Genomic DNA, 9,484 nt, shown 5'->3' with positions numbered 1-9,484 from the left:
CTTTCTTTCTTTCTTTCTTTCTTTCTTTCTTTCTTTCTTTCTTTCTTCCTTCCTTCCTTCCTTCCTTCCTTCCTTCTTTCCTTCCTTCCTTCCTTCTAACTTTTAAATATCTTTCAAAAAGATCAATAAAACAACTCTTTCCTTAAGTAACTATTTACATTCAATGAATATATTTCAAAGAAAATAGTCTCTGTCCCTCTATATCCTTATCAGTATTCTTTTTCTATTCATTGTGGACTAGAGGACCTGTGAAGATATACCCTTCCCTCTATTGGGGTACAAGCTGGGAACTTCAGGCCTACAGGGCAAAATTGTTTCTGGGATATTGCCATCCTGTTGGAGTCTTTTTTCTTTTACTACGGGGCCTCAAACAGCATCTCCTGCTTCCTGGACTCCTGAATATTATGGTATTAACTACCAGAGAAGTTGTGGTTGATAGAGGCAGCAACATACTTCTGGTTTCAAGATAAATTCCCCACAGTAAAATTATTGGAAAAAAGGGCATGCTATAAAAATAAAAACAACAAAAAACCTCTTATTTTATCCTCCCATTTTACTCTACAAAAACATTTCTGCAAGTTTGCACTTTCACAAGCAATCAATGAGTATAATAATTTCTCCACAACCTCACCACGATTGTTTCATGGATTTAATTAGTTTTGCCAATTTGATGGGTATGAGGTAATACATAGAAATTGTTTTAATTTGCATCTCTATATTATTAGTGAGGTTGATTATCTTGTCAAGTGGCTTTTAATAATTTGTGTCTCCTTTTATAAAAAAAAATGTTTATACTCCTTGACCTTTTCTTCATTGAAAACTAATAGTTACTATTGTGGCTTTTTGGGAATCAGTTTTTAAAATATATTTTAAGTGGCTTTTTTTTCTGTATGTCTCTCTCTGTCTATCTATCTATCTATCTATCTATCTATCTATCTATCTATCTATCTATCTGCATCTAAACTTTTGGGGATGCACTCAGGATTTCTTCAATCAAATCTCAGAAACTTTTAAAATACTTTACCTACTGAAAACTTACTCTAATCCTAGAATTCATACATTTGAAGTACTGTTGCCAGTTAGGGTTTCTTTCTCTTGAATGACTCCTCCCTCCATTAAAAGAAAGCATTCTTCTTTCCTCCCTAAGGAAGACAGTTCCGCCATGTCTTCATTCCTCTCCAAGATTGACTTCAGACTTTCACTACAATGCTTCCTTGTGCATGCCATCACCCAACCACTTTTTAACTTCTTTCTATATGTTTTCTTGCTCTATCAGAATGCAACTGACTTGAGGGAAGGGATTATTTCTGCTTGTATTTGCATTTCCAGTACTTAGCACACCTGGCACATAGTAAATGCTTTTTAACTGACTGATATTTCCCACATGTTATTTTTGTTACTATTTCCATTTTTATCTTTAAGTTTTCTTAAACACTAATGTAATCAGGCACATCCATCTTGTCCACAATAATTCCACCCATTTCTTGAATCAAAAATATATTCACACCATAACAATTAAGATAAAGGCTCTATTCCTCTTTTTTCATGTTTTCTAGATTAAACAAAAAAGTTTAAGCCTCTCATTCAGCTGGAATTCACTAGGGATTTTATGTAAGATATGAGGCAAAATCCCTTTCCCAACAAACTCTCAACCAGTTTCTCCAAATCATAAATCCTTTCCCCATATTTTATATTCTAAAGGTTTCTTAAACATTAGGCTTTGGTGTTGTTTGTCCTTCATTTTCAAAGAGGACCATGGCATCAAGGAAATGATGACATGACTTGCAATTGACTTTGATTTGAGTGAGAGAGGGCTATGCAAAGTCACCAGACTCACTTTCTTCTCCAGAGTCTTCTGGATCCAGTGACCTGATGTTCATCAGGATGAATGGAGATGACCCAGGATGCAGTGGGAGACCCTGGCCCTTTTAAGCTAAGGCCTTTTCAAGGTACTTACTTAAGAATGAAGTAATACCCATTCAGTGAATAGATCTCTTTAAGAAGTGAGTCAAGGAATGGCCATTTTCATTAGAAAAAAGAAAATAAGAATGAAACTGGGAGGGGAAGACCCTCAGGGTTGCTGTTCCAAAGAGAAATAGTTACCATTGACATTCACTCTAAACCTGGAGAGCCCAAAATACACCCATTAAGTGGAAGTTGGGCAGAGATCTATTATGGTCTAGTGAGAGGCTCTAAGCCACAGCACAAATCAGCAACCTAGGCCTCTTGGTCTTGACTCAGCATGTAAGTAGCACAGCAGGCTGGAGATGAGGCCTCCAGCCTGAGCAAATGAGACAAATTGCCAGTTCCAAGAAACTATCATAACAGGCATGACTAGGCCAGGTCACACCAGTGCAGTGGGGATGCCATAACTACCTGAGGTCTAACATGGAAAGCCAGCGTCCAGGCCCCTGGCCACCCAATCTTGGGATAGTGCTCTCTGTGCCCCAGAGTAGAGCTCAACTTTTTAAATGAGCAAAAATATATAGAAAGTGGCTAAAAAGAAACAATTCAAATATCAAGAAGCCACAGTCAGGATCACACAGCTCTTAGCAGTTTCTAATTAAAGGACTGTTGGGCTTGGAATATGATATTCTGGAAGGTTGTGTTTGTCCTTCATTTTCAAAGAGGTCCATGGCTTCAGGAAAATGATGATATGACTTGCCATTGACTTTGTTTTGAGTGAGGGAAGGCTGTGCAAGGTCACTAACCTCATTTTCTCATCCAGAGCCATCTGGATCCAGTGACCAGATATTCATCAGGATGCCTGGAGATTACCTAGGATTCAGTGGGAGACCCTTGCCCTTTTAGGGTAAGGCCTTTTCAAGTACCCAGTTAGGGTAAGATATTGCCCATTCAGTGAATAGGCCTCTTCTTTTTTTTTTCAGTACTATAGTATTTTATTCTTATCACCAGTCTGCCTTAAATCTCAGGTGGTTGTACAGAATATCTTGTTTTTTTTCTTTTTTCTCTCTTTTTAAAATTTTTTAGGTTACATCATTCATTTCCACAAGGTTTTGAGTTACAAATTTTCTCCCCAATTTTCCCTACCCACCACCCCAAAACATCATTCCCACTGAATATTCCCTCCCCCAATCTGGTTTCTCTCAAATCTTCCCCCATTCTCACTTCAACTTTGCAGTAGGGCATGGTGGATCTCTATGCCCCATTGCCTATATATCTCATTTCCCAGTTACATGTAAAATAATAATGATAATAATAATATGTATATATATATATATATTTAGACATTTGATTTTAAAACTTTAGATTCTAGATTCTTTCCTCGTCACTTCCTCCCTCGTCACCCACCCTCACTGGGAAGATAAGCAATTCAATATAAGTTGTTCATGTGTAGCTATGCAAAACATTTCCATAGTGGATATATTGTGTAAGACTGACAATATTTCCCTCCATCCTATCCCACCCCCCAGTTGTTCTATTCTCTACTTTGATCCTATCCCTTTTCAAAAGTGGGTGCTTCCAACTTCCCTCCCCCCCAGCCTGCCCACCCTTCCATCATACCCCTTCTCTTCCCCCTTCCCCTCTACTCTCCTATAGGGTGAGATACCCTATTTAGTGTGTATGTCATTTCCTCCCTAAGCCAAATTCAATGAGAATAAGATTGACTCATTCCCTTTGCCTTCCTGTTCTTCCCCTCCATTGTAACAGTTTTCCCTTGCCTCTTCTATATGAGATAGTTTACCCCATTCTGTCTCTCCCCATCTCCTCTCATTATATTCCTCTCTCACCTCTTAATTTCACCTTTTAAGTATCATTCAATTGGTCCTGTGCCCTCTGTCTATGTATACCTGTAGACATATACACACACACTCACATATGTATTCATACACCCATATATGCTCCTATATAGACATGTATATGTATGTATACATATACACACATGTACTTAGATATAGATATATATTTTTTTCTATTCCCTTCCACTATTCTCATACTGAGAAAGGTTTCATAAGTTACAATTATCATTTTTCCATGTAGAAATATAAGTAGTTCAACTTTGATAAGTTCCTTATAATTTCTTTTCCTTATTTACCTTCTCAAGCTTCTCTTACTTCTTTTATGTGAATGTCAAATTTTCTATTCAACTCTGATTTTTTCATCAAGAATGCATGAAAGTCCTCTATTGCACTGAATGACCATATTTTCCCCTGCAGCATGATACTCAGTTTTTCTGGGTAGGTGATTCTTGGTTTTCAACACAGCTCCTTTGACCTCTGGAATATCATATTCTAAAATGGAAATATTCAGTTCCTCAATGTAGAAGTTGCCAAGTCCTTAGTTATCTTGATTGTGTTTCTACAATATTCAAATTGTTTCTTCCTGGCTGCTTGCAATAGTTTCTACTTGATCTGGAAACTCTGGAACCCGGCTATAATATTCCTAGAAGTTTACTTTTTGGGATCTTTTTCAAGACGTGATCAGTGGATTCTTTCAACCTCTATTTTGCCCTCTGGTTCTAAAACATCAAGGCAATTTTCCTTGAGAATTTCTTGAAAGTGATTTCTAGGTTCTTTTTTTGATCATGGCTTTCAAGTAGTCCAATAAGTTTTAAATGATCTCTCCTGAATGTATTTTCTAGCTCAATGGTTTTTCCAATGAGATAGTTCACATTACCTTCTATTTTTTCATTTGTTTGGATCTGTTTAATAGCATCTTGATTTCTCATAAAGTCACTAGCTTCCATTTGCTCCAATCTAATTCTGAGGAAATGATTCTCTTCAGTGAGCTTTTGAGATTCCTTTTCCATATGGCAAATTTGGCTTTTTAAGGCATTCCTCTCCTCATTGCCTTTTTGAGCCTCTTTTGCCATTTGAGTTAGTCTATTTTTTAAGGTGTTCTTCAGTCAGGTTGTTTACTGTTATTTCATAATTTTCTTGCATTGTTCTCATTTCTCTTGCCAATTTTTCCTCCACTTCTCTTATTTGATTTTCAAACTCCTCTATGGCCTGTAACCAGCTCATAGTTTTCTTTGGAGATTTTGATGCAGGAGTTCTGACTTCACTGTCTTCCTCCTTTTCCATGCTTTGATCCATTTTGTCTCCAAAATAGGAGTGTAAAGTTGAATTGCTCTGTTTGCTTTGTTTCCTTTGCTTGCTCATGTTGCCACTCAATTACTTGACTTTTGAGCTTTTTGCCACAGTAGACCTCTGCTACCAGAAATGGGAGCTTTTTATTCCAAACATAGGGGTTTTTGCAGCTGCTGGAGGTAGTAATTGAGTGCCCTCTCTAAAGCCTCCACATGAGGTGGAAGATATTACTATGTTAATTTTTTCTCCTTTTATCATGTCAGTAGAATACAAAATATGTCATTTTGTGTAATGTGTGTTAGGAAAAAATGCATATAAATGAAAATTTTGTAAATGAAATTATATTTACTCATTGCCTTCCATTGCCTAACCATTCCTTTCAGGTTCTTTGTTATTATTCCAAGCTGATATTCAACTAGTCATGTCTTAAATAAATTCATTTTTTCTCTTTTTTACTACATTTTCCTGAACACTTATTCTCTCTGTCAATTAATAATGATAGCTAGGATTTTTACAATGCTTTAATATTTACAAAGCCTTGGACTTGGGTTATCTCATTTTAACCCCACAATAACCTTGAGGTGAGCATGACAGATGTTATTATTCCCATTTTGTAGATGAAGAAACCAGGGATCAGAGAGATGAAATGATTTGTGCATAGTCATACAATTTGTTAAGGATCAAAGAGTGTATTGCAATCAAGTCTTTCTTGACTCCAGAACTCACATTCTTTTCCATTATATCATGCTTCCTTACTTAGTTAATGATAGAGTAAATGAATAAAATAGAGCAACTACAATTTTGAGGAACTATCTTGCAGAATAAAGACTCCTTTTATACTGGGAACAATGACCAACTTATTTTTCTAGTTCCAAAATTGTGGACATGTTTGTTATTTTGTTGTCAGCAGTTAATATTTGGATTTGCAAGTTCAATATTAAAAATATATATATATATATTTTATACTAATAATAACTTCTATCTGCTATAGCATTGTTAAAGTAATTTCCTTATAGTAATCATGTGAAGTAGATAGTGAAGATATTAAATTCCATTTTGTAGATAAGGAAACTGAGGCTCCGGATTGTTAAGTCATTTGTCCATAGATTCACAGTCAATAACTCTCTGAGGTAAGACCTGAAATCTTTGGAATTGTATATAACCTGTTATTAGGTTAATGATGAACCTTATCGTATGAATAATCACGCTATGGCATTACTCACAATTAGCTGAAGAGAAAAATTAACATGTTTTTTCAACCCCAGATCCTTTAAAAATGTAATCATTGCAGCACCAAAGCTTACCAATATAGGGAAGCTCATTGCAAAAGAGAAGTGTGCATTGTAGTGGATAGAGAGTAGGTTTTGAAGTTAGGACAGTCATAGCTAAATCTCTGCCTCTGAAATATACTGTCTATTGAACCTTCTCTAAAACAGCATGTTGCAGAAGTACTTCCAATCTGTATTGGTAGAGAGAAGTTTCTCATTAGGGAACTAAATTCCTAACAAACAAAAGAGTCACAACATCATTTTTGTTTGTTTTTTAAATAAACAAGACACTTAGACCAAGATAGTTGGTCTAAGAAAAGTCAGGAAGTTGCCTGAATTCTCCCCAGTTTCCCTCAGAAACAACATTAAATCAACCTGCTAAATTGATTCTGGAACCACAGAACCTACAAAAAGAGTAAAACAATGTTTCAGGTTAAGATAACTTAGGTTTCAGGAAAGGTCTGTCTCACTTGAGTAAAAGGAGAACACAGCCCAACACATATGGTGTCCAGGTAAGCTAGAAAGAGGCTCTTAACCATATCACAAATCTGCGACCAAGCCCCCTCTGTTCTAGTTCAGCAGGCTAGTGGCACAACAGGCCAGCTATGAGGCCTCCTGCCCCAATATAGCAGGCAAATTGCTCGCCTGGGAACACTGCTCCCCGCAACAAACACACAGTAGGCATTACTAGTATGGGGCACCCAAGTGCAGTGGGCAGGTCGTCAGCACCCAAGGGCCCTACACAGAGAGCCAATGACCAAGTTTCTAGTCCCTAACACAAGAAGCTTGGAGAGTGCCCCCTGTGCCCCAGAAGTACAGCTCAACTTTAAAGTTCATGAAATAGGCTAAAAATGAGTAAAAACAGGAAAGAGCCTGACCATAGCAAGCTACTAGGGTGACACTGAAGATCAAAATACAAACTCAGAAAAGGACCATCAAAATGCCTTCATGTGAAGCTTCAAAGGGGAAGAGAAACTGATCTCAAACCAAAAAAGCCTCCTTGTAAGAGGTCAAAAATTATTTTAAAAATGAAATGAGATATAGAAGAAAAATTGGGGAAAGAAATGAGAGCTATGCAAGAGAGAACCAACAGCTTGGAAATTAAATGACAAAAATTGACTAAAAAACCCAATTCTTTAAAAAAAAGATACAATTGGCTAAATAGGAAAAAATCTACTGAAGAAAATGACTCTTTTACAGTAGAATTGGCCAGATGGAAAAGAAGGTATAAAAGCTAACTGAAGAAAATAATTCCTTAAACATTAGAATTGGGCAAGTGGAAGCTAATATCTCTGTGAAACATCAAGAATCAAACAAAATCAAAAGAATGAAAAAATAGAAGAAATTGCAAAATATCTCACTGGAAAAATAACTGACATGGAAAATAGATCCTAGAGAGATAATTTAAGAATTATTAGACTACCTGAAAGCCATGATAAAACAAAACAAAAATGAGCAAGCAATCAAACAAAAAAACAAACCAAAGGGCTTGGACAGTATCTTTCAACAAATTATCAAGGAAAACTGCCCTGCTACCCTAGAAACAGAAGGTAAAATAGTCATTGAAAGAATACACTGATCATCTCCTGAAAAAGATCCCCAAATGAAAACTCCAAGGAATGTTGTAGTCAAATTCCAGAATTACCAGGTCAAGGAGAAAATAATGCAGGGAGCCAGAAAGAAACAATTGGGCTATCATGGAGCCACAGTCAGGATTACACAGGACTATTTAGTAACTTCTACATTAAAGGATCAGAATGCTTGGAATATGATATTTGGGAAAGCAAAGGAACTTGGATTCAAACTAAGAATTAACAACCCAGAAAAACTGAACATAATCTTTTAGGAGAAAAAATTAACATTCAATGAAATAGGGAACTTTCAAACTTTCATGATGCAAACACCAGAGCTGAATGGAAAATTTGATCTTCAGTTTATAAGACTCAAGAGAAGCATAAATAGTAAACAGGAAAGAAAAAAAAGCCACATGGAATTCAATAAGGTTATATTCCTATGTTGGAAGATGACACTTGTAACTCTTTCAGAGTTATACCTCTGACTAAGGCACTTAGAAGGAGTATAATAATAATAATAATTATTATTATTGCTTTTTGGAGGGCAATTGGGATTAAGTGACTTGCCCTAGGTCACATGGCTAGTGTTTGTGTTATGTGTCTGAGGCAGGATTTGAACTCAGGTCCTCCTGAGCCTCCGGGGCCAGTGACTGCACCACTTAGCCACCTCGAAGAAGTATACTTAGACAGAGAGTGTGGGTATAAATTGACTTCAAAGTGATGATTAAAAAAAACAATTAAGGCATGAATAAAAGGATTGTACTGGGAGAAGAAGAAAGGGGGAGGCAGAATGTGGTAACTTGTATTGCATGAAGAGGCATGAAAGACCTGTTACCATAGAGGGAAAGAAAGGAGAGGGTGAGCATTGTTTGAAGTTTATTGTCACTGGATTTGACTCAAAGAGCAAACAGCAAACACACTCAGTTGGGTAAAGAAAACTACCTTACTGTACAGGGACTATAGACAATATAAAATATTTGGGAGTCTACCTGCCAAAACAAACCCAGGAACTGTATGAACAAAATTACAAAGTACTTTTTGCACAAATAGAGTCAAATCTAAACAACTAGAAAAATATCAATTGCCCATGAGAAGAGCAAGATAATATAATAAAAATGACAATTCTACCTAAATTAATTTACTTATTCAGTGCCAGACCAATCAAACTACCAAAAATTATTTTATTAAGCTGGAAAAGAAGAATAACAGCTTTAAACTGGAAGAAGAAAAGGTCAAAAATATCAAGGGAATTAATGAAAAAATGCAAAGGAAGGTGACCCAGCTGTACCAGATCTAAAACTATGTTATAAAGCATCAATCATCAAAACTTTTTGGTACTGACTAAGAAATAGAGTCATAGATCAGTGGAATAGGTTAGGTCCACAAGACACAGTAGTAAATGACTATGTAATATACTGTTTGAAAAAAAATCTTAGACTTTGGCTTCTGGAATAAGAACTCATGACAGAACCCACAAAATGACACAGAGAAGCTAACTTCCCGCTGAGGACAGCCCAGCAGGCCAGCAGGAAGTGGCCAGCACAGCACTCTGAAAACCAAGCCCAGCCCCATGCGAGCCTGAGGTTTTAGC

This window comes from Petaurus breviceps, unplaced genomic scaffold (assembly GCF_028583685.1).
Source record: "Petaurus breviceps papuanus isolate PSGF00001 unplaced genomic scaffold, PetGlider_PUasm1.0 90804, whole genome shotgun sequence".
Taxonomy (NCBI): Eukaryota; Metazoa; Chordata; class Mammalia; order Diprotodontia; family Petauridae; genus Petaurus; species Petaurus breviceps.
Note: the sequence above shows the minus strand (reverse complement) of the source record.